The 26,536-nt window shown below is 33.5% G+C and overlaps 1 long non-coding RNA gene across 1 annotated transcript in view; it reads right to left on the bottom strand.

Annotated features, from left to right (window-relative positions):
* The window catches only part of LOC118764462, a 20,092-nt gene extending 11,692 nt beyond the window's left edge, over nt 1–8,400 (bottom strand). The window contains exon 1 of the long non-coding RNA XR_005000272.1: nt 8,263–8,400. This is a non-coding gene — a long non-coding RNA (uncharacterized LOC118764462). The remainder of the gene's footprint in view (nt 1–8,262) is intronic.
* Between the last annotated feature and the right edge of the window lie 18,136 nt (nt 8,401–26,536).

Raw genomic sequence — 26,536 nt, 5'->3', positions numbered from 1 at the left:
CCCTTGTGGGTAGTAAAGAAATATATATATATACGTATACATGTATTATATATTATACACACATGCATATGTGTATTACATATCATACACACACACATGCATATAAACATATATAAACACATTTGTGAGCGCATGTGTGTGTGAAGGAAAATGTGTATTGATTCAATGAATGAAATATGGTTTTGAAAAACTACACACTGTCAAACAAACTGTTAGATATCCAGATTGATTTTTGCAGTGGAACTTTTCATACAGAACTAAGTCTAAATATGTCAGTGTTATGCTAGGAGAATAAATTGATGGCATAGAGTTCCATGATCTGATAGGGAGCAAGGTCATGACAAAATAAAAAAAGAAAACCTCTCATCAGATTGATATTCCGACAATGACAGATCAATTACGTAGCAAGGAGGGGCTCAAACACTTGATAAGAGAAGATAATATAACCAGTGACATCATGTTCACATTGTTGTTTACACACAGATACTCACTTACACACACATATATATGCGTATGTACACACACGCGCTTACACACACACACATACATATATGGACACACATATATATACATATAAATATATACACACAGATATATACACATATAATATATATACATACATATACATATATATGTATACATACATATACATATACATATATAAGTATATGTATGTATACATATCTATTTATCCATCTATATATGTACGTATATATATATACATATACATATATATGTATGTATACATATCTATTTATCCATCTATATATGTACATATATATATATACATATTCATATATATGTATGTATACATATCTACTTATCCATCTATATATGTACATATATATATATACATATACATATATATATATATATATATATATATATATAATATATATATATATATATATATATATATATATATATATATGTATATTCACACACACACACACACATATATATATATATATATTATATATATATATATAATATATATATATATATATATAATATATATATATATATATATATATATATATATATATATATATATATATATATATATATATATAAATATATGTACCTACATGTGCATAAACTAAAAATATTGAAAGAAAGAATATATTTTAAATTAATTTTGAAAAAATAAGAACAGAACTTTTATGAAATGTTTATGAGTGTTGTGATGATTTATAAGACGGGTCCTCTGATCTCTGGTAATGTGAAAACGTATCTCATTATCATTGAAAATATGGATTTGTATCAGTCGAGACCGTGAGAGATATCACTAGAATGAATTGGCTGACAGAATTAATAAGGAAACTCTACGCAATACGTCATTGTTATGCTATTCCTATGTTCTGCTATGTCATATTGTGTTCCGTTGTGTTAGTGGAAGGAATAAGCTATCTGAAACAACGGGAGGAAAGAGGTGGTGACAGCAAAACTAAGAATGGCAAAACTGATATGGAGTGAAAGAGAAAGAATGAATGCAGTGACTTTGCGATCCATCTGGAGAAGTTCGTATGATTTGACCAGCCTTCTAGTTTTCGAAAGATATTTAATGCATGGAAGAAACCTGAAAATATTTATTAAAGGTTTGCACATTTAAACACACATAGACAAATCCCATACTTCTGCACGTTCAGACGCAGAGGCATGTAAATGCACAACAGCCAGCTTTCACAAATGCTATAGAGAAAGCATTAAGTCAAGTTGTGTATGACTGCATTAGAAATAAGCAGAATCAATGTATGATTGGGTGGAACCTAAATGGATATTAAATCTCTAATATCCCTTAAACATCATTGAAAAATTTCGAAGCTGTGAACCTGTGTATGTGCATAAAAGGCCTGGCCAAGCAGGACACAAAAGCTTTCCTGTCACAGCTGCTACCACTAGGACTGTAGGACCGCTTAAAATTTCTCCCTTCACTTAAAACTGAAAAAGAAAAAAAGAGAACAGCTGACGGTACAGCAACTACAATTCTGGACGTCTTCTACTCTAGGTACATTTATGTGGTACTTCTTAAATTATCAAAGATCAACTTCATTTTTAGTCAAAAACATTAATCATGACAGACTATTAGATATTCTATCATTCTGGTATTCTATAAATCGAAACACTTTTTCATTGTCAATCCGTAAAGCTTTGCTTTAGTATTCCTTCGAAATTTTTAGTAGATCAAATACATCAGGATACCGTTGATTGTATCAAGAATCGAGAATGTAAGTTAGGTGATTTTTTGTGGGATACTTCCAGCTTCGAACATGTCTTTAATAAGAGCCCACTATTTTGCGATATTTCTTTAGTTTTTTCATCTCTAATGGGTTCCCATTTTTACTTATTGTCCATCTCTTTTCCATCGACGAAAGACAAAAGTATAGTACGGCTGCTTCTAGATTTTATCCAGACTTCTACTAACAGAGGAGATACCGCGATTTCTATTTGCCTTAACTAGACATCTATCACTACTGTATGCAATACTATTGATGAAATTGGTAGATTTTCTTCTCTGATTATTCTCAGAATTACAATCAGGATGATTTCTTGGAAATAGCGATGGCCTTTATCTATGAGATATAGTCGTCTAGCGCTTATCTCCAATTTTTGCTTTTGCCCCTCTGTGCAGAAGACTTTCAGGATTCAACCCCTTACCTCACCATATATGAGAGATGTTCCTGTTATTTTTCCAATTTTATTGTCATCCTTATCATACATTTATGGGTTATAATTTCTGAACAACCTTTTAAGCTTCGACTACTATTAGGAAATGGATTTCTGCGCAGATCCACCGATCTTACCGATCACTTCTAGGTGCACCACTTGCACATACTGTACCATTATATAATGCCCAATCGTGGTTCAACGTCACTAGCAGTATGTCGAGCTATGACATTTGTAGTTATTTTTGAATATTTATTGAGTGCATCACTAGCTCGTATCATTTTGTGTGGGCACCAGCACTACCTGTCTTCCTGCCTTATGCTGAGGCTTAAAATATGTCACATGCATCTATATACACTGCTCGGACAATGGTGCTCCCATCCTGCAGCCACAAAGTTTGTGATTTACTCCAGCAGCACTTTTGAAAGCATACATAAGGTCCGTAGTTTTATGTTCATTTCGTAAATCGTAGATCATATATCGTTCGGCAAGCAGGTACTGCATTTTTTGCCTCATGTTATCCCGTTTTCTTTCCCCTTACATCGAGTTGGCTTTTATCGAAGATTGTTTTGTGGCGTATAACGTTTGTACAGAACCAGTTACTCTCGCTAATACATTTGCCATTCTAACTTGAGTTTATATTTTCAGTTTTCAATGTTTTATTGCTTTGGTTACCTTTTTATGAAATTGCTCTTTTTTTCTATTTAGTTGTTACACTTTTTTGTGTGCGTGCGCCGATATCCGAAATATTGCTATATTAAACCGACAATAAACAAAGCAAAATTGTTGCCAGCAAAAATATTGATATGTACAAATTCCTATGAATGAATTTTCTGGGGAGGAGACTGAAATATTCGAAACCGTTTTGTTCGTCATGAAAACCTGAAGAAATATATTTCTGAGAAACGTGATCGTTGAAACAACAAAAGTAATAATGATATTAACAGCAACAATAACAAACATAACAATAGAAATTAAATGGATAAATAAATGTTTGAATTATTAACTAAGTAAATAAATCATATTTAATTAAAGACAAATATCTTTGAAAATTTAATTAACATATTTCTAAAATTTATCAAAGAGTTATATTTGGAAAGGATTTTATAGGTAAACAGCGAAAAAACATAAAAAATGAAGTGAAAATGTTTTAATTGAAAACGGCAAAACACAAGACATACACGAAAAAGTAAAAGAAAAACAAAACAAACAACAACTGAATAGATAGAAATACGTAAGTAAATATATCAGAGAAGAAAAGTGAAACAAATAAATTCATTCGATAAAATATTTAATAATAACGTAAAAGCATTTTTTTGATAATTTTTTTAGGGTGTGTTGTAGGAAGGAGGATATTAATTGGTTTCTATTTACTGATGCCAATGTTTAGAATTATCACATTGTGTATACAACAGATAAATTTATTTACATATGTGAGAGCAAATACGAGGAAATTTATTTGCATATATCTAATATCTATCAATTTATCTGACTCCCTACCTATCTGTACGCCTACTATTCTATCTATTTCTCTATGTCACTATATATATACATACATATATATCGTATTATATTAGTGAATGAGGACGTTTTTATTTCTTTATTTCGTATTTGTTTATATCATTTTTTTTCTGCTGTTTCTATTTTTTTTTTTTTGCTGAGACTTTGAAAAGAATTGCCTGCAGTGAACGACATTTACGATCTGATCTTCGTTCGTTAAACACTCTAATGTAATTAAGTATCATAGAGCAATTGAATGAAAAACAGTGTAAAGTGGGACAGATTATCATGTAGAAAAAATGTCAGATTCTGGAAATGAATAATATCGCAGCATGCAAAAACATGTATCAACACAGACATGTGTATATACACATATGCGTATATTTTTTTTCATATACATTTACATATTGATAATTGTTACATGCATTAAAATAGGAATATATATCGATGTATGGAAGCGTATATTGCTAAGTTATACCTGAGATCTTATCGGTTTGAACGTCAGTTTTTAAAAATAATTTCCACGTAACTAAACACTTTTAAACATCGTATACTGGTAGAATGTGTTTATTAAACATATTTTCTCTTGGCTTTATTGAGAAAATTCTGTAGTTTGTAAGATATTTGTTGTTTTTTTTCTTCAATTTCTGCAATTTCAACAAATCAATGATGTCTATTGGGGTGAAAACATTCTGTGCCGTATGAATATGTGCCTCGTTTAAGAAACAGATTGGGTTTATTTACATTTCTGAAGAAATAAAGATACTTTTCCCCCTACCCCTAACTCTAACCCTAAAACATAGAAGTGCAATAGATCGTTACTAGGGTTATAATTATGGGTGACAATTTCATATGACACCGCTAGAAAAAACTGCCGTTCAAACCGAAAAGATCCTATACCCGTTTTTATGTATATGTGCAATACTTTCTTACAGTGTATGTATTTAGGTTTTTTTTTTTACTAAGCTCATTAACACATTAATTTCAAAGTTTGGCACAAGGCCAGCCATTTCAGCGGGAGTGTGGGAGTCGATTATATCGATCAGAGTGTTCAACTGTTTTATCGACCCTGAAAGGATGAATGGTAAAAAATTGACCTCGATAGACGTTGAAATCAGAACTTAAAGACGGATGAAGTGATTCTAAGCATTTTGCCTGGCGTACGAGCGAGTCTACCAGCTTGCTAATCATATCAATATTCACCTTCCAATATTAGCGTGGCCTCTTGTATAGCACCCAATCCTGATCTTTTACCAACTTTACTGTGTGACCTATTATCTTTAAATCAGAGCACTCCACTTTTAGTAATGCTTGTCTAGTTGTCCCTCTTGTCCTGTGTATCTTCTACAAAAGGTACATTGTAAAATTTCGACAATAAACACATCACTTATGTGCATCATACATATTATACGAGTGCAGTTATATTGCTTTCACACATGGATTGATGAATTTGATATGCAAATACAGCTAATTTGCACGTTGCTTGTGTGTTAACATTTCACTTCTCTTCAACATATGTAGAATACTTCTAAGATCCTTTCGATTTGAACGGCAGTTTTTTCTAGCGGTGTCATATGAAATTGTCACCCATAATTATGACTCTAGTATCGATCTATTGCATTTCAATCTGTTTTAGGGTTAAGGTTAGAGTTAGGGTTAGGGTTAGGGGTGGGGGAAGGGTATCTTTTTTTCTTCAGAAATGTAAATAAACCCTATCTGTTTCTTAAACGAGGGACATATTCATATGGCACAGAATGTTTTCACCTCAATAGACGTCATTGATTGATTGAAATTGCAGAAATTTAAGAAAAAAAACAACAAATATCTTACAAACTATAGAATTTTCTCAATAAAGCCTTAAGAAAAAGATGTTTTATAAACACATTCTACCAGTATGCGAAGTTTAAAAGTCTTTAGTTACGTGGAAATTATTTTAAAAAACTGCCGTTCAAACCGAAACGATCCTACTTCTATATCAAGTGTACATGTTCACTGTTTTATCCTTTGTACTTTATCGTCGAGAGCTGCAGCCTGGTGGAATGTTTCATTCAGAGATGTTAATGACAAGACAATGCTACACCTGTTACTAAATCAATGATAAAATGTACGTAGCTTTTCTTCCCTATATGTGATTACAAGTTCTTGTAGGTCTTTGTTAATAGTGGTACCTGCCTGCATGATAGAAAATTCTGTTACACAACAGACGCTTGTTCCATTATGATAACTCACCAGTTTTCATGTTATACAAAAATTCAGTACAAAAATATATCAAAGAAATATAAAAATTTGAAAACTTGCGTCTACACACGATACAAAAAGACAACAACACAGAATATAATACGCAACTTTGACAAAATTAGACTATTCGTGCTATGATTTACATTGACGAATGATACAATAGATTTGGAAAAAGTCGTACATTTTATATCAGAATAGTAAATTTTAGTTGGATTCGAGCTGCCATGCTATGCTTTATATTGAATAATTACTTCAACGAAGAAAAGAGAAAAAGGAACATTTCCTACTAAACAATAGGAAAAGAAAGATGATATGCCACAAATAATACAATACTGACAGGAAAAATGTCTTAATATGAATCATGAATATTATGTACGAAAACTTACGTTCCAATTTTACAACGAGACAACTATCGTTTCTGTATGTGGGTTATGACCTGGCTGCGTGGTACAATAAGTCTTCTGCAAAGCAAATATTGATATCGACAAATTCAAACGAACTCTTGCTCGTTTGTATAAACTTCCTCGATGAAAAATATTCAAATGCCGCTAAAAGAGTCCGGCTTTGTGGACGAAGGTATCTCTTGACCGAACTACCAGCTCATTTTATTTTCCTACACACCTATGATGATACGTAACTCTGAATAAATTTTATTAATTCATTTTTTGATGACTTATTTTGTGATATATAAGGAGATTAAAACATAATTCTGTATATAATGGAAAAAAGAAAGAAGAGAAAATAGCAGTTGTGGTAACTGAAACGTAGACTAAGTTCCAATATTCACACTATGGTGTAGATTGAGGTTTAATTCAAAGATTGGGAATAAAAAATATTATTTTCGTGAATACAATACAAAATACTACACTAGAAGAGAACTCCAACTTTCGTACTATGCATGACGTTGAATAATAAATACATGTTTCTACTCTGAAAAAGATAAAAAGGTGAACTTTACTCAAAAAACAGTAGGAAACGGAAGATAATATGTCTTGCAATTATCTTCCTACACTACATAAATCATCGGAAGACTCAAAGATTGATAGCAATTTCTATCAGGAGTTCAACGTACGAAGACATTAGTATTACGATGATGTTTATATGGTTAATGCTACATTGATATTATTAATATTAGTTTCACATTTTGGCACAAGACCAGCAATATTGGAGGAAGGTATTAGTCGATTACTTGTACTTATTTTATCAACCACAGAGCTCACTTAGTACTTATTTCCTCGACCCCGATTTAATGAACGGCAAAGTTGACCGTGGCAGCATTTGAACTCAGAAGGTAAAGATCAATGAAATACGGCGAAGCATTTTTGCCGCAGTGTGATCGCGAGTCTGCCAGCACGCTGCTTTTATTGATGCTGTTAATACTAGGACAATGTAAGGCAGCAAGCAGGCAGAACATTGGCATGCCCGGTAAAATGCTTAGCGGCATTTCGTCTGTCTTTACGTTCTGAGTTCAAATTCCGCCCAGCTCTACTTTGTCTTTCATCCTATCGGGAGTCGATAAAATAAGTACCAGTTGAACACTGGGGTCAATGTAATCGACCTACTCCATCTCCCGAAATTACTGGCCTTGTGCCGATATATGAAATTAATACTAGATCAATGTAGCACGCGGGGTATGACTCTAAGCGGCATTTCGTTCGTCCTTATGTTCCGAGTTCAAATTCTGCCGAGATCGATTTTGCATTTCGTAGTTTTGTGGTCTGTAAAATATGTGCCAGTTGAGTACTGGGCTCAACTTACTCCCTACCCAACTTATACCCTACCTCCAAAGTCGTGAAACCAATACTAGATCAATGTGGTTGAAAAGATCTCTTTTCGAAATTATAAGAACGCAAACACTCTTTCCTACTCTAGGATCAAGGCCCAAAATTTTGGGGGTAGGAGATAGTCGATTAGATCGACCCCAGTACGCAACTGGTACTTAAATTATCGACCCCGATAGGATGAAAGGCAAAGTCGACCTCGGCGGATTTTGAATTCAGATAATAAAGACAGACGAAATACCTATTTCTTTACTACCCACAAGGGGATACACACACAGAGGACAAACAAGGACTGACAAACGGATTAAGTCGATTATATTGACCCCAGTGCGTAACTGGTACTTATTTAATCGACCCCGAAAGCATGAAGGGCAAAGTTGACCTCGGCCGAATTTGAACTCAGAACGTAGCAGCAGGCAAAATACCTATTTATTTATTACCCACAAGGGGGTAAACACAGAGAGGACAAACAAGGAAAGACACACAGATTAAGTCGATTATATCGACCCCAGTTCATAACTGGTACTTAATTTATCAACCCCGAAAGGATGAAAGGCAAAGTCGACCTCGGCGGAATTTGATCTCAGAACATAACGGCAGACAAAATACGGCTACGCATTTCGCCCGGCGTGCTAACGTTTCTGCCAGCTTGCCGCCTTATAAGGGCACACAGATATTGTAGGCCTTCAAGCAGGCCATTTGCAATACGCTTAAAGCCAGGAACTTTTCAGTACCCCATCGTGTATAAGTATATGTATATGTATATGTATGTATGTATGTATATATATATTATATATATATATATATATATATAATATATATATATATATATATATATATATGTATATATATATATATATATATCTATATATATATACTAGCAGTATCGCCCGGCGTTGCTCGGGTTTGTAAGGGAAATAACTATATAAGCATTTTTAGAGAGTTATAACCCAAAAATAGCAAAAAAATGCATTAAAAATTTTTAAAAAATTAAGGTAATTTTTTTTTTAAATCGTTGACACATCGTAGATATTTTTAGAGAGTTACTTCCCTTATATAAAAGCGAAAAAAATGCATTAAAATGGAAAAATATGATGGTAAATTTTTTTTAAATCGTAGACTCATCGTAGACGCACGCTAATACCCAGAAGGGCTCGATATGAATCACGACTATAAGATACCCGCTTTTGGTTAAACTGCACCGCAAAATGTGGGAGTAGTTAGGAATCTAAATCGTAGGAGACAGACACACAACCTCACTCTTATATAAAGATGCTTTTTTTTTCAGTCATAGAGTTAGATTTAGAAGGTCTTCAGTAGAAAATCCTTCGAATTCTGACTCGCTGCTTGATATAATGAAATTCGTATCCATTTTTTGTCAGAATTACAAATTTTGAAAACACAATAGGAACAAATTTCGGAAAAAAATCTCCCATAATTCACGGAATTAAAATTACACTTCGATTTTTGTACAAAACTGTAGTTGAACTGTTTACGAAGTATAATACGTGTTTTCACGAATGTGCTAAAGAGATTTGCTCTGATATTCTCATTTAAATATGAATAGGTAAATTCGGGCGGCTTGGTAACTATATATAAGTGTCGTCTGTTTATACATAAACACTGTTTCATACTGCAATTATATATACATATATCTATATATAATATTATATAATAAAATATATACAGAGTAAAATAAAAACCAATTTACCTTTTCTGTCCGTCCGTGTGTCTTTGCAAATGTGTTGGAATGATAAGTGAGTTGAGTTTTGGCGCCTTTTTTACTAATAACAAACACACACGTGTTTGTATGTAGTTGTATGTGTATGTAGTTGTATTAGTTGTATATGTATGTGTATGCGTGTGTGTGAGGAATGACACACACACACTCACGCACGCACACATGTACATCAATGCTTTCGGAGTGATATGTTAAAATATTGAGTTTTCTCGAATTTTGTCTTAATTGGTGGTAAAATTGAAAGAAATTTTTTATGGCATCACCACTGAAGTACTCTGAAAAATCTTAGGTAAATTCTAATTGAAGAAATTGTGTGAGGAGTAAATGGTTATGTATTTATTTGTTTCTGTTTGCTGTGTTTTTTTATTTTTTGAGTAGTGGTTTAAATACTTTCACTTTAGTCTTCCTCAAATCACTCTGTCGCTATTTACTTTCATTTTATTCGTTGCACACTGTGTGTGTGCGTTTCCGTGTGGTGTAAACAAGACTAAGAAAAGCATTTGACACACACACCAGAATGTGAGTTTTCTGTAAATTTTGCTTAATTGGAGTTTAAATTTTAAAAACTGGACCTGGCATGACGCGATACATTCTACTCTTAAAAATGCTAGGTAAATTGTAATTGAAGAAATCCTATATTGTAGATTTCTATAACTCCCAAAGGGAGGCAGATAAAATCTGCCTTTTATAATAAGATAAGATATATATATATATATATATATATATATACATATACATTTCAATACTAACAGACCAATGCATATAGATATGTATATATACACATATACATACACTCATACATATATATATAGAGAGATAGAGGGGGGAGAGATGGACAAAATTCACACTACAGTCACAGCCTAAAAAGTTTGAAGTATGAATTACAGGAAAATTCAGAACCATCTGCAATATACTCCTGAGCAAATATGAAGTATGCCTTGAGATAGAAATCGTAACGTCTCTATTTTCCATCTCTCGCGATAAATGAAATATAGTGCTGTCTGTCTGTGAGCCTGAGGATGTTGGTGTCATATAACGATAGGCCCAAGTTATTATAAATATTTAATGCTGTATTCCAACACAAAAAATGGAAGACGTCTTTGTTTCTCAATCAGATACATCTTATATTAATATTTCGCTTAAGAAAAGCGTTTCCGAATTAATATCTCGCATTTTTTTTTATTATACTTATGTATTATTTCCATTGGTGAATATTGTAGAGGGATGTACGTTTTTTCATCTATCGTTATTGCCTGGTGGCTTCTTTTGTTTTATTTTATTTATATACGATTGGCTTTTACATATTTATATAAATGTATACAGGAGGAAATATCATATATACATACATATATATATATATATATATACATATAAATATATATACATATACACGAAGGGGTGGTGAAAAGTTCCTGGCTTAATGCGTATCGCGAAAGGCCTGCTTGGAGGCCTAAACTTTCCAGCTTTTTACAAAGCTTAAAAAAGTGAAGGAGCGCTGCAATATGTGACTTTGAGAGTGGAATATGTTGAATACAACTATAATCAACTATATCCCTGTATTTTCTTTTACCCAAGCCACACACACACACACACACACATATATATATATATACATATATATATATATACATATATATATATATATTATATATATATATACATAGATACATACATATATACATACATACCTATAGCTCTATATATATATATATATATATATTATATATATATATGTATATGTATATATTTATTAACACTACCCTGAATACTACCGCAACTTCCATCACCCTTACAGATAGAATAATTAACAACAACGATAGCAATATTATTGTTAAATAATAGTAATAATAGCATTAATAATACTAATAGCTTAGACCGTTCTACCCCCATCTCTAACCTCTCCTATGTCAGCATTACATCCTCCATTCCTGAAAATAATCCCCAAAATACACCCACATGTAACTGCCGTCCTGGGTCCATCTGCCTTCTATAAACTCATCGTAGAAAATCCAATATAATTTATAAATGCACCGTCCTCAACACATTACACAATTGTACAGCTATATATAAACGATCAACCATAAGTTTTAAACAGCGATATGCTGCTCATCTCAATTCTTTTAGATACGAGAAACATAGTAAAACCACAGCATCCGCCAGTCATGTAAAAAACAGAAATATTTCCTACATTTTTTCATGGTCCATAATAGATTCGGGGCTTCGATACCAAGTTCAGCGCTTAGCCTGTAGGTTATGCCTAAAAGAGGCATTCCACACATTAAAACACAACTCCCCAACACTACTAAACAAATATAATGTGGCCCTAAGTGCATGCAAACACCGCTTTTATCATACCTTCAAATTTTACCACATATTTAAGTCCAGCCTAAATAACCACGCAGTATATACCCACAACACACCGTAGGTAATCCCCAACAACCCTACTTACCTTCATATTAATTTTTAATCGTTAATTAATTACCCTATCTTAAAAAAATGATCACAATCATTTAATACTACATATATGAACATATATTGATACATGTGTGTGTATGTGTGTACAGGTATTTTATTTATGTATTCGTATGTGGGTATATATATATATATGTGTGTGTGTGTATATATATATTTACAAATATATATGAATGTGTGTGTATATGTGTATATATGTAAATGTATGTATCAGTAAGCGCGCATGCGTGTGAATGTAAATGCGTGTGTATAGGCGTATGTATGAGTCAGTATTCGCAAATATATATGTATGTGAGTGCATGCGTACGTATATGCCCTTATACCTTTTTCCTCCTCTTCTATTCCTACGTATCACTAACCTATCACATACGTCTATATATAGTAATTTGCCATCGTTGTATACTTCCCTCCACCTCAAATTTTTCTACCAAAACTACAGCTCACTTCGGTATCACCCTACCCATACCTTTTCTATACATTTTCTCAAACCATTCTTTAATACAGCAGTCATATCACCTCTACTCACATATCTCATATTCTTTTACTCCTTACCTTCTCATCCCTTTCTATCCCTCCCCCACATCTATCCCATCCTCCAATTACATTATCTTGACCACCAACTAACACTTCCTTTCTCACTTCTTTCACTTTTTCTTTACTTCTTTTTTCACTCTGTTGTTTTCTCTCTCCCTTTTTTTCTTTTGAATTCCAGGAATTTGTCTGTGTTTTCATTTCAGAGGATGAAACAGTCGTCTAGGAATTTTTTCCAATTTTCTTTTATGTATCGGGAAAGAGGGTTTCCAAAGGTAGATAAAGATTCCTGGAATATTATTATTTCCAGATAGTCCATTGTTAGGTTCGCAATGACCGGGGCTGCCCCAGTGCCCATGGCAATTCCGGATTGGTGTCGATGGAACATGTTGTCAAACATGAAGTGACTGTTTCGTAGGATGAATTCAACAGTAGGATGAAGTCTTTGCTGATCCTTTCTGGTATTTGTTCCGGATATTGGTCCAGCCAAAACTGAATTGCCTCTAGCAATTCAGTTATGATGTATATAAGGTATACTGGTATATAAAGTAAACCATGATTGTTTCTTCCTTGACTTGTTTTGGGAGGTGATTTAACATGTCCAAGTCATCTCTGATATAGCTATTGCTGTGTTTAAGGAAGGGTTCAGGAAGATGCGCATAAATAGACTTAGTCTGTGTGTTTCACTCGCTGGGCCCGCTATAATAGGAGGTAATTTTAGATACACTGGCTTTTGCGTATGTATGTACGCCTCTTGTGAGTTTTTATGGTTTCAGTCGAAATCTGCCTTTTGTGGATTTTTTGTATATATACATACATATATATATATATAATATATATATATATATATATAATATATATATATATATATATATATATATATATTATATATATATATATATATATTATATATATATATATATATATATATTAGAGAGTAATCAATCCTGTTGTGGTATTCTAAATTTCGTAGATCATTTTAGTAGCGGATATGCACTGCACTTTCAATACGAATTCGGTATACTTATGTGAAGTAACTTCTGAAATTACCATTTGTTACTACACACACAGACATGCATATACATACATGCATACAACTATATGTGGGTGTATATGTATATAATACTATATATATATATATATATATATTTCTAAATTTTCGCTATGTGGCTAAGCAACTTGCCGCTTAACCCTATATATATATATGATGTATTTTTTCTCAAAACAGTTTCTGCACTGTATGTCTTCGAATGTCAGAGGATTCAAAAACACGGGGAATATGATTGTACATAACAATATATATATATATAAATATGTATGCATGTATATATGTATGTATATATGCGTATATGTAGCTATATTCGAGTATGCATATATATTCATCTATCTATACACGTGTATATACATACACGAATAAAGACGAAAATATATTAATGCGCACAAAATGTGTATGCACGAGTGTCTGTGTGCGCATATATGTGTGTGTATGGGTATTTGTATTTGTGTGTGTGTGTGTGTGTACATTATGCTACATAAACTAGCGCACGTAGAGTAAATTCTATTATTAGATCTATTTTCCTTGAATATTTCCTCAGTATTTTCAATGCACTTTTAAATTTTTCAGTTAGCTACTTTCTTTTCGTATGATTTTCTTTCAATTTCACATTATTTGTTTGTAGTTTTTTTGTATCCAGATTTTGTGAGTCTTTTGTAGGTTTGCAATATAATTTCAAAAATATTTCTATTCATGCATACGTACTTACTTTCATAGATGCAAATCGTATATATTCCAGATTCCCTCACTTTTGTAGACAATACGCAAATGTTTACACACACATACTAACATATATATATATGTATGTATAAAGAGAGAGAAAGGGAGAGACATAGAGAGTACATTACATGTGTATATGTAAGCAGGATTATATATATATATATGTGCATGTGTGTGTGCACGTGTGCGTGTATTATATACATAAGTATAAAAACACATACACGCACAAATAAAGATAGGTATGCATACGTGTATGTACGTGTATATATATATATATATATATGTAGAGATATATATATATATATAATATATATATATATATATATATATATATATATGTAGACATATATACTATATATATATATATGTATATATATATATATATATATATATATTATATATATATATATATATATATATATATTGACATACCCGTAATTTAAGAAAAGTAAAACAACAAGCAAAACGACACAGTATAACAGATGGAAAATAAAAATTGGAGTCTTGCTTAAATTGGTGTTAAAATGCTAATTTCGTCTCAGTTTTCCAGGCCATTTCTCTCTAAGATTCACATCTCAATTTTTCTGTCAGCTTACATATTCGAGCCAAATCGTAATATATAAAATATATTGAGTAACGAAAATAAACAAATAATCTATCCCATTTGTGTTTCGTGCACAGTTTTTCATGAGATTATTTTTCAATTTATTGTTGATGTTAAATATATATATATATACATAAAAATGTATATATATATATAAATATATATATATATACATACATAAAAATGTATATATATATATATATATGTATATATATTTTTATATGTATATATGTGTGTAAACATCTATGCATATATAAATACATATATATATATTATATATATATATGTATATATATATATATATTATATATATATATATATATATATATACCTATATAATATATAAATATATAAAAATATATTATACATACGTGTGTGTCTGTATACGTGTATATATATATATTAATATATATATATATATTTACATATATATATATATATATATATATATATATATATATATATAATATATATATATATATATACATATATATATGCATACACACAAACGCACACACACTTATCAGATAGATATTGTTTATTCTTCTGACTTGCCAAACGTTTTTCAGCTTCATGGCGTTCGTGGCTTCACCGGAGAATATCTGATGATTGTGTGTGAGTGAGAAATATTTTCGAAATTCTGAGAATAAGCACTACTTTATTTGAATTATGAACACCGTCATAAGACTAGGTCTGTGTGTCGGGTGTAAATACGTGTGGTTTCGTGTATGTATATGAGCGTACACGTGCGCTTACAAACACACACACGGACACACACACACACATACACAATCACACACTCACAAACATGCATATTTATATCCATTGCGTATATAAAATTTTATTTTTTATTGATATATTTTATATAACGTATCGATTATCAGCGCCGCCATCATGGTATTTATTTATATTTTTCTAGTCATCACTTCATTATTTTATATTCGAAGCAACCTTACATTATTTTAACTATTTTTACCGCTGTTCTGGGCAACAGTTAATCACTATACAATTCAACAAAATGCAGAGTACATGTTTTTCAGTTACTTTTGTGCCACAAAAATATGTGTTACGAGCACTCGTATGAACTATTACGTGTTAGTGCCATCGTTATTGATGTCACTCTTATCATGGTCCGACTGGATGGAAGCACTCCGTCGGTTACGACGATGAGGGTTCCGGTTGATCCGAATCAACGGAACAGCCTGCTCGTGAATATAACGTGTAAGTAGCTGAGCACTCCACAGACACGTGCACCCTTAACGTAGTTCTCGGGGATATTCAGCGTGACACAGAGAGTGACAAGGCCGGCCCCTTGAAATACAGGTACAACAGAAACAGGAAGTAAGAGAAAGTTGTGGTGAAAGAGTACAGCAGGGATCACCACCATCCCCTGCCGGAGCCTCGTGGAGCTTTTTTAGGTGTTTTCGCTCAATAAACACTCACAACGCCCGGTCTGGGAATCGAAACCGCGATCCTATGACCACGAATCCGCTGCCCTAACCACTGGGCCATTGCGTCTCCACCATGGTCCGACTACCCACAATAACAATATCTATAGGCAGCAGAACTCCTTTAAGAGACTAGATGACGTGGAAATCCTCTCGGTACCATAGCTTGGGAGACTAAGTTGTTAAACTTGCGGAAGTAAAAGTTACTTGACAGAAAGAATGCAGAAAATGGTGGTTTGCAAGCGGTACCACGAACAGCAATGTTAACAACATCAAGACCTAGTTTGAAGAATGCGTCATGGAGCTACTGTTCTCAGAATGCTCTCTGTCGCAGCTCCAAGTAAAGTAACTTATGGACAAGGGAAAATGACTTCTTGAAGCATCAGGGCCCGGATTTCACCGGGAAACCGAGGAATCTCTTTCCTCATTACAGGGCTCCCCAGAAGCTATGAAAAGTTGTAGCATCCCAAACTTTTGTTGTCATAAGTAGGAAGAACATGATGAATGAGGAAAAGTGAGAACCAACGAAATGAAGTAAAAGACATCAGATAGTGAATTCAAAGAAAAGGCAAGTTTGAGAATGAGGTCTCTTACGAAAAGGCAATGTCCCCAAGGGTACCTGAACTTAAGGAATGCGTGAAAGGAGATTTTAATGGGAGCTTCAAAAAAAAGTGAGGTGTCAAGGTTCTTATCGATAGCTGATGCATACGAGACCATTCACAGCTCTCTTAAAGCCGTATAAATGAAATTGTAGAGAAATGTAAAAGGTTACTTGAGAAATGAGCAGTCAGTGCTGGAATACTCTGATCATAAGTAGGTGGCGTCTTCTCACTCTTGTTCTGGTAAGTTACCTTCTCACAGCTATTCACATTTATTTTTCCTCCTAATTGTTTGAAGAATTTTGATATATTATATTTCGTTTTTTTCCTCATTCCCTGTATACATAGACGTGTCTGTATCTCTATGTGCGTATGCAAGTGTGTTTTGCGCTTATATTAAGCTAATATTCTTTGATTCATATATTCCAAACATTAAGAATTAGAGCCAATAGAGTAGCATCTATATGATCAACCAGCCCGCTAGAGATAGCTGCCGTGTCTCTTTAAGGTTACACTCCACCTTCTTAAAAAATTAATCACATTGGACAGTATAGTCCTAGCTATTCCATGTGTGAACACAAAAATGGTATAATCAGGAGTAGAATACTTTTCATCTAATCGTTCAGGGCTGACATACTGTTGCGATCTGAACATAAAAATCTGCCATGATCCCTATAAGCATCGACAACATTTGTGTGGTAAAAGAAACTCACCGTGAACACAAACCAGGACAAATTAACAGACCAGACACAGAAGTTTCTCTGCATCTGTTAGACATTTTAGACACATCACATCTCAGATCCAATACACCGTTAAAGATAACTACTAAAACAGAGCTTGTAATCGTTGGAATTTATTTGATCATGTTTATAATTTAAGTCTGATTCGGTCTAGACAACAACAACAACAACAACATCAGCAACAACAATCATAGCAATCGATCACTATTATGTACTAACTGCATTTGAGCTGGAAAAAATCTGGCAAATGAAAGAATCAAGTGTCAGTTGTTATCCAGAGATAACCTATTGAAATTGTTCCTTGGCGGATTTTGAACTCAATAAAACGGACGAAATTCCTCTAAACATTTTACCAGTCATACTGAGGATTCTGCGAACTTGCTATCTTAAATTTCGTAATGTTTTCAATTTTGGCACCAGGCCAATAGTTTCGGGGAAGGGTGTAAATCGATAACATTGACTATAGTGTTTAACTATCATTTATCTTACCGACCCCGAAAAGAAGAAAAGTAAAGTCGAACTCGGCCGAATTTGAACTCTGAACGTTAAGACGGGCGAAATACCGCTAAGCATTTCTTCCAGCGTGCTAACGATTCTGCCAGCTCGCTGCCTCAAAGCTCTTAAATAATCCATTTTACTAAAAGCCACAAGGCCTGAAATTTGGTTGGAGGGGACTTGTCGATTGCATCGATTTCAGTATTAACACTGGTACTCAATTCATCGACCCCGAATGGACGAAAGGCAAAGTCGACCTCGGCGGAACTTGAACTCAAAGCATAGCGACAGGCGAAATACCTATTTCTTTACTACCTACAAGGGGCTAAACACAGAGGGGACAAACAAGGACAGACAAACGGATCAAGTCGATTATATCGACACCAGTGTGCAACTGGTACTTATTTAATCGACCCCGAAAGGATGAAAGGTAAATACGACCTGGGTGGAATTTGAACTCAGAACGTAGCGGCAGACGAAATACCGCTAAGCATTTCACCTGGCGTGCTTAACGTTTCTGCCAGCTCGCCGCCTCAAAGCTCTTAAATAATGGCAACATAAAACCATTACTACTGTATTCTCCCACGAATATTGCATCTCAAATTCAAATTATTTGTCAAGATGAAGTCACCGAGGGCGCCAGTCGACCTGATGGCATAGAAAGAAATCAAAAATATGAATATCACGTGCATTCATTATTACGTTATACGTCTTTACTAAAAGCTGCAGTTGAAACGATTAACAAAGTGGTTAGGCACCAGAAAATTAATCATAAAGTTTGCCAAATGCAGTGATTACAAAATCTATTAAAATATTCCTTGTATTCACTTGCAGCAACCATCCAACACTGAAACTGGGAAAGAGATAATCATTTTTAACTCTTTGTAACTGAGTCAAAAATAATAACCGATATTTAGACATTTTCTTTAATTAACTTAAATTAGGAGAGAAACAACATAAGAACAAAAACAGCAAATGTTTAAATTCAGTTGCATTTGTGCTTCCTGCATATTTTAAAGCTGTACTATTATTAAATGAAACTAATTGAATATTTAAATTTAACCTTTATTTATAGTGCTATATAATGGTTTCACTGCGCAAATGGAATGAAAGGGAGAAAGCAAGAAAGCAAAATGAAAAGCAACGAATACTGAACGAATGAATGAATGTGTGGATGAATAAATAAATAAATACATAAAAATCGAGGAAAGAGGAAAGGAGAAGAAAAAAAATGGGAACAAAATCCATTTATGCAAATGAGAAGAGAAACTTAGTTTTATAACTAATGAAGGTGCTATATCATATTGGATTATATTCATTTAACATCATTTAGCGTTCAATGTCCTTCTTGCAAAGCGTTTGTTAAATTTTATTAGTGCAAATCACCGATAAATCTTCATCCTAGCTGTCTAAGTGGCCATACATTATGCTGCAATATTTTGTATTATTCCCTACCTCACCCACGCCATCTGCCTTGTAAACTTAGCAGGTTTGAAAGCACATTTGCAATGGCTGAAGACATAGAGTGTTGCTAAAGTAATTCTAGCATCTCTCTCTAAACCATTAGTGTTGGTACTGTGTTGTAATCATCACCAGCGTATTGAACTTCTTTGCTTTATTAAGTTACCTCATGACGTATTTGCCGCTGAAACTGGATTTACTGATGAACGTTTAGAAAAGTGAATGAACGGAGTGCTTCCTTCTCTCTGTGTTATCGTTGTTGTTGCTGTTGTTATTGTAGTTGTCTATATTGTTGCCTTTATCGATAATTTTGTTATTGTTAGATTCATTATTGTTGTTACTATCGTCTTTGCCGTCGCTACAGTTATTATTATTATTATTATTATTATCATTATCATTATTATTATTATTATTGTTACTACTACTACTACTACTACTACTACTACTACTACTACTACAACTGCTACTACTACTACTACTATTATTATTATTGTTGTTATTATTATTATTGTTATTGGCATTGTAATGGTTGCGTTATTGTTGTTGTTATTGTCGTTGTTATTGTTACCTTTAATTTTATTGTTGTTGTTGTAGCACTTAATGTCTTTATCGTTAGATAACAATACACGTTATTACATTTATTGTTGTTAATGCAGTTGTTGTCGTTATTGACGTCGTAATAGCTACAGTCATGTTGTTTCTATCTTTGTTTTTTGTTTTTTATCTCATCGTTATTGTTGATGTTGTGACTTACAATAATAAAGGTAAGAAGAATAGCAACAACAACGACAACAGTAATAGTCACGACAATAATATCAATAACGAACAATAACGTTTACAACAGCAATAATGATAACAACAATAAAAGTTACACAAGCCATCACATCAAGAATGGCAACGACATCTAAAATAATAAATAGGAGTGGCTGTGTGGTAAGTCGCTTGCTTACCAACCACATGGTTCCGGGTTCAGTCCCACTGCGTGGCACCTTGGGCAAGTGTCTTCTACTATAGCCTCGGGCCGACCAAAGCCTTGTGAGTGGATTTGGTAGACGGAAACTGAAAAGAAGCCCGTCGTATATATGTATATATATATATATATATGCGTGTGTGTGTTTGTGTTTGTCCCCCTAGCATTGCTTGACAACCGATGCTAGTGTAGTTATGTCCCCCGTTACTTAGCGGTTCGGCAAAAAGAGACCGATATAATAAGTACTGGGCTTAGAAAAAAGAATAAGTCCCGGGGTCGAGTTGCTCGACTAAAGGCAGTGCTCCAGCATGGCCGCAGTCAAATGACTGAAACAAGTAAAAGAGAGAGAAAGAGAGTAAGAACAACAAGAATGATAACAATAACAACACATATAGCGGTAATACAAGACCAGTAATAACGCTATCATCTACAATATTGTAGGTCTTTTAGCTTCCATTGCACTTGTTTGAGCTGTTGCAGTTATTGTGGTTTTTGCTATGTTATTGTTTATACCCTTGCTATACTTGTTATGGCCTTTTTTGTTGTTACCGTTTGCGTTGTAGTTAATGCTAATGTTGCTCTTACCGTTATGGTTTTGTTTTTTTTTTTCCTTTTGGTGTTGCTTCTGGTTTTGCTATTGTTGTTACCGTCTTTAAAATAGTTCTGGTAATTTTTCTTCCTGCCTTACTATCGTTGAAGTTCGATTTCATATTTTATAAATATCAACCATAAGAAACTGGAAGCCACTTTCATTCAACTGCATAATTGCATAAATCTCGAAATATGTTTGGAATAATAGATGCTTGCAAAGCTCTATTGTATTTTTGCACGAGAGAATCGTTTATCTAATGAACCGTTGATTAAGAAATTCATTGTACTAACAACATATACTTTCAAAGTACGATATGACCAAAATATATCTAACGTCAGAACTCCGTCCATTTAAGTAGATATTTGGTGGGGTTCAACAATAAATATAGAAATATCGTCGACAAATGTAAAAGTCTTGACTAAGCAACAGCCTATAGCCAACACACAGTTTTTCGCAGTATAGAATATCGCTGAAATAGACTATTATATTCTCTAGTGGAAATATTCTCAAAAGAAACTCAGAATTAATTTCATTTTGCAGTTATAACCCGTCATTTCAACACAAGAAATACAAGGACCCTCATTGTTAATCGTATATTATTAATTATGTGCTATAACTCCAAAGATTTATATCCCATATACCATATCATCGGACATTTACACGTCAATAAGTTTCTATAATTAATTTTATATCTTTATAAATTTATATTTAATGCTCTACAGTTATCGTTTATATAGCTTTTATATCAAGATATACGATCACTCGAAAACTTTTTATTCATTTCTTTCCTTTTCTCATCTTTTCTTATTTCTCTCATTTGTTCATTTACATATACAGTTTATGTAAGTTTTCTTCAGATCGGTATACTATATAATCGCACCATCTCTTACTTTGTAGTTATTGCTTTAGTGTCTTCTTACTACATCCGACTCGTTTTTTTTCTTTTCACTTTTATATTTTTCATTTGCATATATCGTTAATACAGTATTTTTTAAATATGTATACAATATATTCGTTCAAAATATCTTTTTATTCTTTCATTTATTTTTTTATTCTTTTTTTCCTTTCCTTTTCTCTACTTTCCTGTTTTCCATTTTTCATCTTAAATTTTAGTTTAGTTGCCGTATATTCTACCTATATTTTCAAGGCTAACACTGCAGGATCTTATCAACCAATCAAATTGCGAGTTATTTTCAAATATTGCGTGTCACTTGAAGAGTATATTAAATCGCATGTATAAAATAAAAGAACGTTTAGATGTAACCCCACTCCTACTTGTAAACACATCGAACCAAGATGTGAAACTAGAAGAGGTGCAGAAAAGAAATTTTAGACACAAATTTTATATTTACTTTTTTGCATAAAGATTTTTCTCATATTTGTACACCATAATGAGCGCATACAAACGCTCGCACGCACACACACATATTTCAAATTTTGGTACGACGCCAGCACTTTCGAGGGTAATCGATTACAGCTACCCCACTGCTGAACCGGTACCTATTTTACTGACACCGAATGGACAAAAAAAGAAATTGAACTCAGAACATAAAGACGGACGAAATGCTAACGATTCGGCCAGCTCACCGCTCTAGACACACACACACACACACACACACACATACACACACACACACGCACACATACACACACACGCATATATATCCTAACTGACTGTAATTGGGGAAGTATCTCACTTTTACAGCTATTACAACTTGCACTACTGTGCGCCTGCATACACAAACACACACACACACACACACACATATATATATATATATATATATATATATATATAAGCGCCTGCACATATGCATATTTGTGTATATATAAATACATACATATATAGTGATACGCATATGCTAATTCTTTATAACAGTGTATGTGTGTAAAGTAATTGACAGACATAAGTGATTATGATTTAGTGACATGTGTGTGTGTGTGTGTAGTAGGGGCGGTTATGCAAGTAGTTGTCTGGTCATATTCATTTGTATATACCTTCCTGTAGCTGTCCTATAAAAGTCATTCTTCCCCTGTCAGCTTCACTTGTGTCAATATCACATCATTATAATTATTACTGAAAAAGAAACAATTAGTTTGAGAGAGATGGAATGGCAGGCTCTCTGTAACATATGTCATAAATATGGTTAACCCTCAAGCTTTACTCTCTTTTACTTGTTTCAGTCTTTTGACTGCGGCCATGCTGGAGCACCGCCTTTTTAATCGAGCAACTCGACCCCCGGGACTTATTCTTTGTAAGCCCAATACTTATTCTATCGGTCTGTTTTGCCGAACCGCTAAGTAACAGGGACATAAACACACCAGCATCGGTTGTCAAGCAATGCTAGGGGGACAAACACACACGCGCATATATATATATATATACATATATACGACGGGCTTCTTTTCAGTTTCGGTCTACCAAATCTACTCAGAAGGCTTTGGTCGGCTCGAGGCTATAGTAGAAGACACTTGCCCAAGGTGCCACGCTGTGGGACTGAACCTGGAACTATGTGGTTGGTAAGCAAGCTACTTACCACACAGCTACTCCTGCGCCTGGATATGTAGTTCACATAAGTTGTCTTGTTTCACCTATCTTTGTTTCAAATTGCTGCTTATAAGGTCTAACATCATTATTATTGTAGCTATAAATAATAATAATCCTTTCTACTGAAGGCGCGGGGCTTGAAATTTTGGGGGAGGGGACTAGTTGATTACATCAATCCCAGTGTTTCGGTGGTATTTGATTTATCGATCCCGAAGGGATGAAGGGCGGGGTTGACCTCGGTGGAATTTGGATCCGATACGCGCGCGTGTGTGTGTTTATCTTGTAGTAATGACCTCAGTCATTGCTTTAGGACTTGACAACTCTGTTTAGACGAGTTCCAGGTTCAGTTTGCTTCGGTTGATAATACATAGAGTGGATAACTACTTAGGTTCCCGCATTTCCAAGCTAAGAGAAACTAACACGTGACCGGCTGCAACTACGCGCCACTGAAGAGGACCAGAGAGGTTAAAATACAGCTTGCGCTCTCGCTAGATGCTGCTAGGATGTATTTATGTTTCTATCTGACTTTATTCTGCATTTAAGAATACAAGTTCATAAATAATATTTTCTCAGAACAAATACTACAATAACTGGCTTATCGAAATTTTGTATAAAGTAAATATGTTACGCAGAAGATTATTTTTAACTACTTCATCGTTTAAGTACATCGGGAAGCACAAGTGAATGTGATATTAATTTTCTCTTACATTAGAGACAATGAATTCTCGACCGAATTTGTGGTTGGATGTAATTATGGGCCATTAAAAAGGCCCAAAATATTGTGATGAATCTGAAGTTCCCTTCGGCAGTTGGCGGGACTAACTTTTGCCTTTCTGTTCTTTGTTGAAAACAGCAAGTCCATAAAACACTTTTTGGACACAAATAATGTAGCGGTTGATCCATCGGCATTGTACATACATTGCATATGCTACACACACACACACATTTATATGTATGTGTGTATGTTGTTTGTGTGTGTGTGTGGTATATATATGTGTGTATATATATATATATATATATATATATATATATATATAGACAGATATTTATAAATGAGGGTGAAAAATTTGATATTAATTTAATATACCATCAATTTAACACTAAGTGGCTTAGCACATATAACCAAGGGAAAAATACAAATTTATACATAAATATTAGAGAGTGACCACTATGCGGTTCACTCTAGTGCTAAAAATAGCTCCGCTAATGGTATAGCCACTAAAAGTTCTTTCCAAGAAGAAATACCACTACATTTAACGTAAGGTAAGTGAAACACAACGAAAAAATAGATTAACCCTGAACAATTGTTTCATTATAGCCACTTTTAGTGACTATACCATTAGCTACTTTTAGCAATAGAGTGAACCACATAGTGGTCACTCTCTAATATCTATGTAAATAGACAGATAGATGAATAGATAGATAGATAGATAGATAGATAGATAGATAGATAGATAGATAGATAGATAGATAGATAGATATGAAGATATATAGATAGATAGATAGATAGGTAGATAGATAGATAGATAGGTAGATAGATAGATAGATAGATAGATAGGAAGATAGATAGATAGATAGATAGGTAGATAGATATATAGATAGATAGATAGAGAGATAGATAGATAGATAGATAGGTAGATAGATAGATAGATAGATAGATAGATAGATAGATAGATAGATAGATAGATAGATAGATAGATAGATAGATAGATAGACAGATTGATAGATAGGTAGGTAGGTAAGTAGATAGATAGTTAGGTAGGTAGGAAGGCAGGCATGTAGATAGATATCTGAATATACACAAATATATACATATATATACCTGTACGTGTGTGAGTATGATTTGGTTGGCTGAAACCAATGCTGGCGCAAATTCCCCTTTTCCCTTACGTAAGACTCCTTCATTTCGTCATGCAGAATAGAGTTCGCTATTAAAAAATAATGATGTTCGAAGGTGACGGATGGAAGCATTCCTCTTATTAGGCCGGACACGGTTACGGATGAAAGCATTCTCGTCATTAGCTAGTAGCAGTTTAGCTTTGATCTCGCATTATCACAAGCATTAAAAACCATTCAATTGATAGCTTAATATGACTTCGTTCAAGGGATGTCACTCTCATAGAATGTAATTTAGAAGAGATGGAGTTCAAAGCATCTACATTCTGAAAGAAGAAAAAAATATATAGTATTATGTGGAATTACTTGAACGAAATTACAGAGATCTGACACAAAATAAACGCAGGATTACGTAGATTGATTACTGAATAAATAGTGAGGGATTGATAATCTACAGCAACAGAAGTTAATGCATTAGTGTTAATAAAGGTCTTCTCTTGCATGGTTCAAAATATACGTGTAGCATTAGGTGCAGGATC

Source organism: Octopus sinensis, linkage group LG8, assembly GCF_006345805.1.
Source record: "Octopus sinensis linkage group LG8, ASM634580v1, whole genome shotgun sequence".
NCBI classification, from domain to species: domain Eukaryota; kingdom Metazoa; phylum Mollusca; class Cephalopoda; order Octopoda; family Octopodidae; genus Octopus; species Octopus sinensis.
This window is presented reverse-complemented; position numbering and strand designations above follow the sequence as displayed.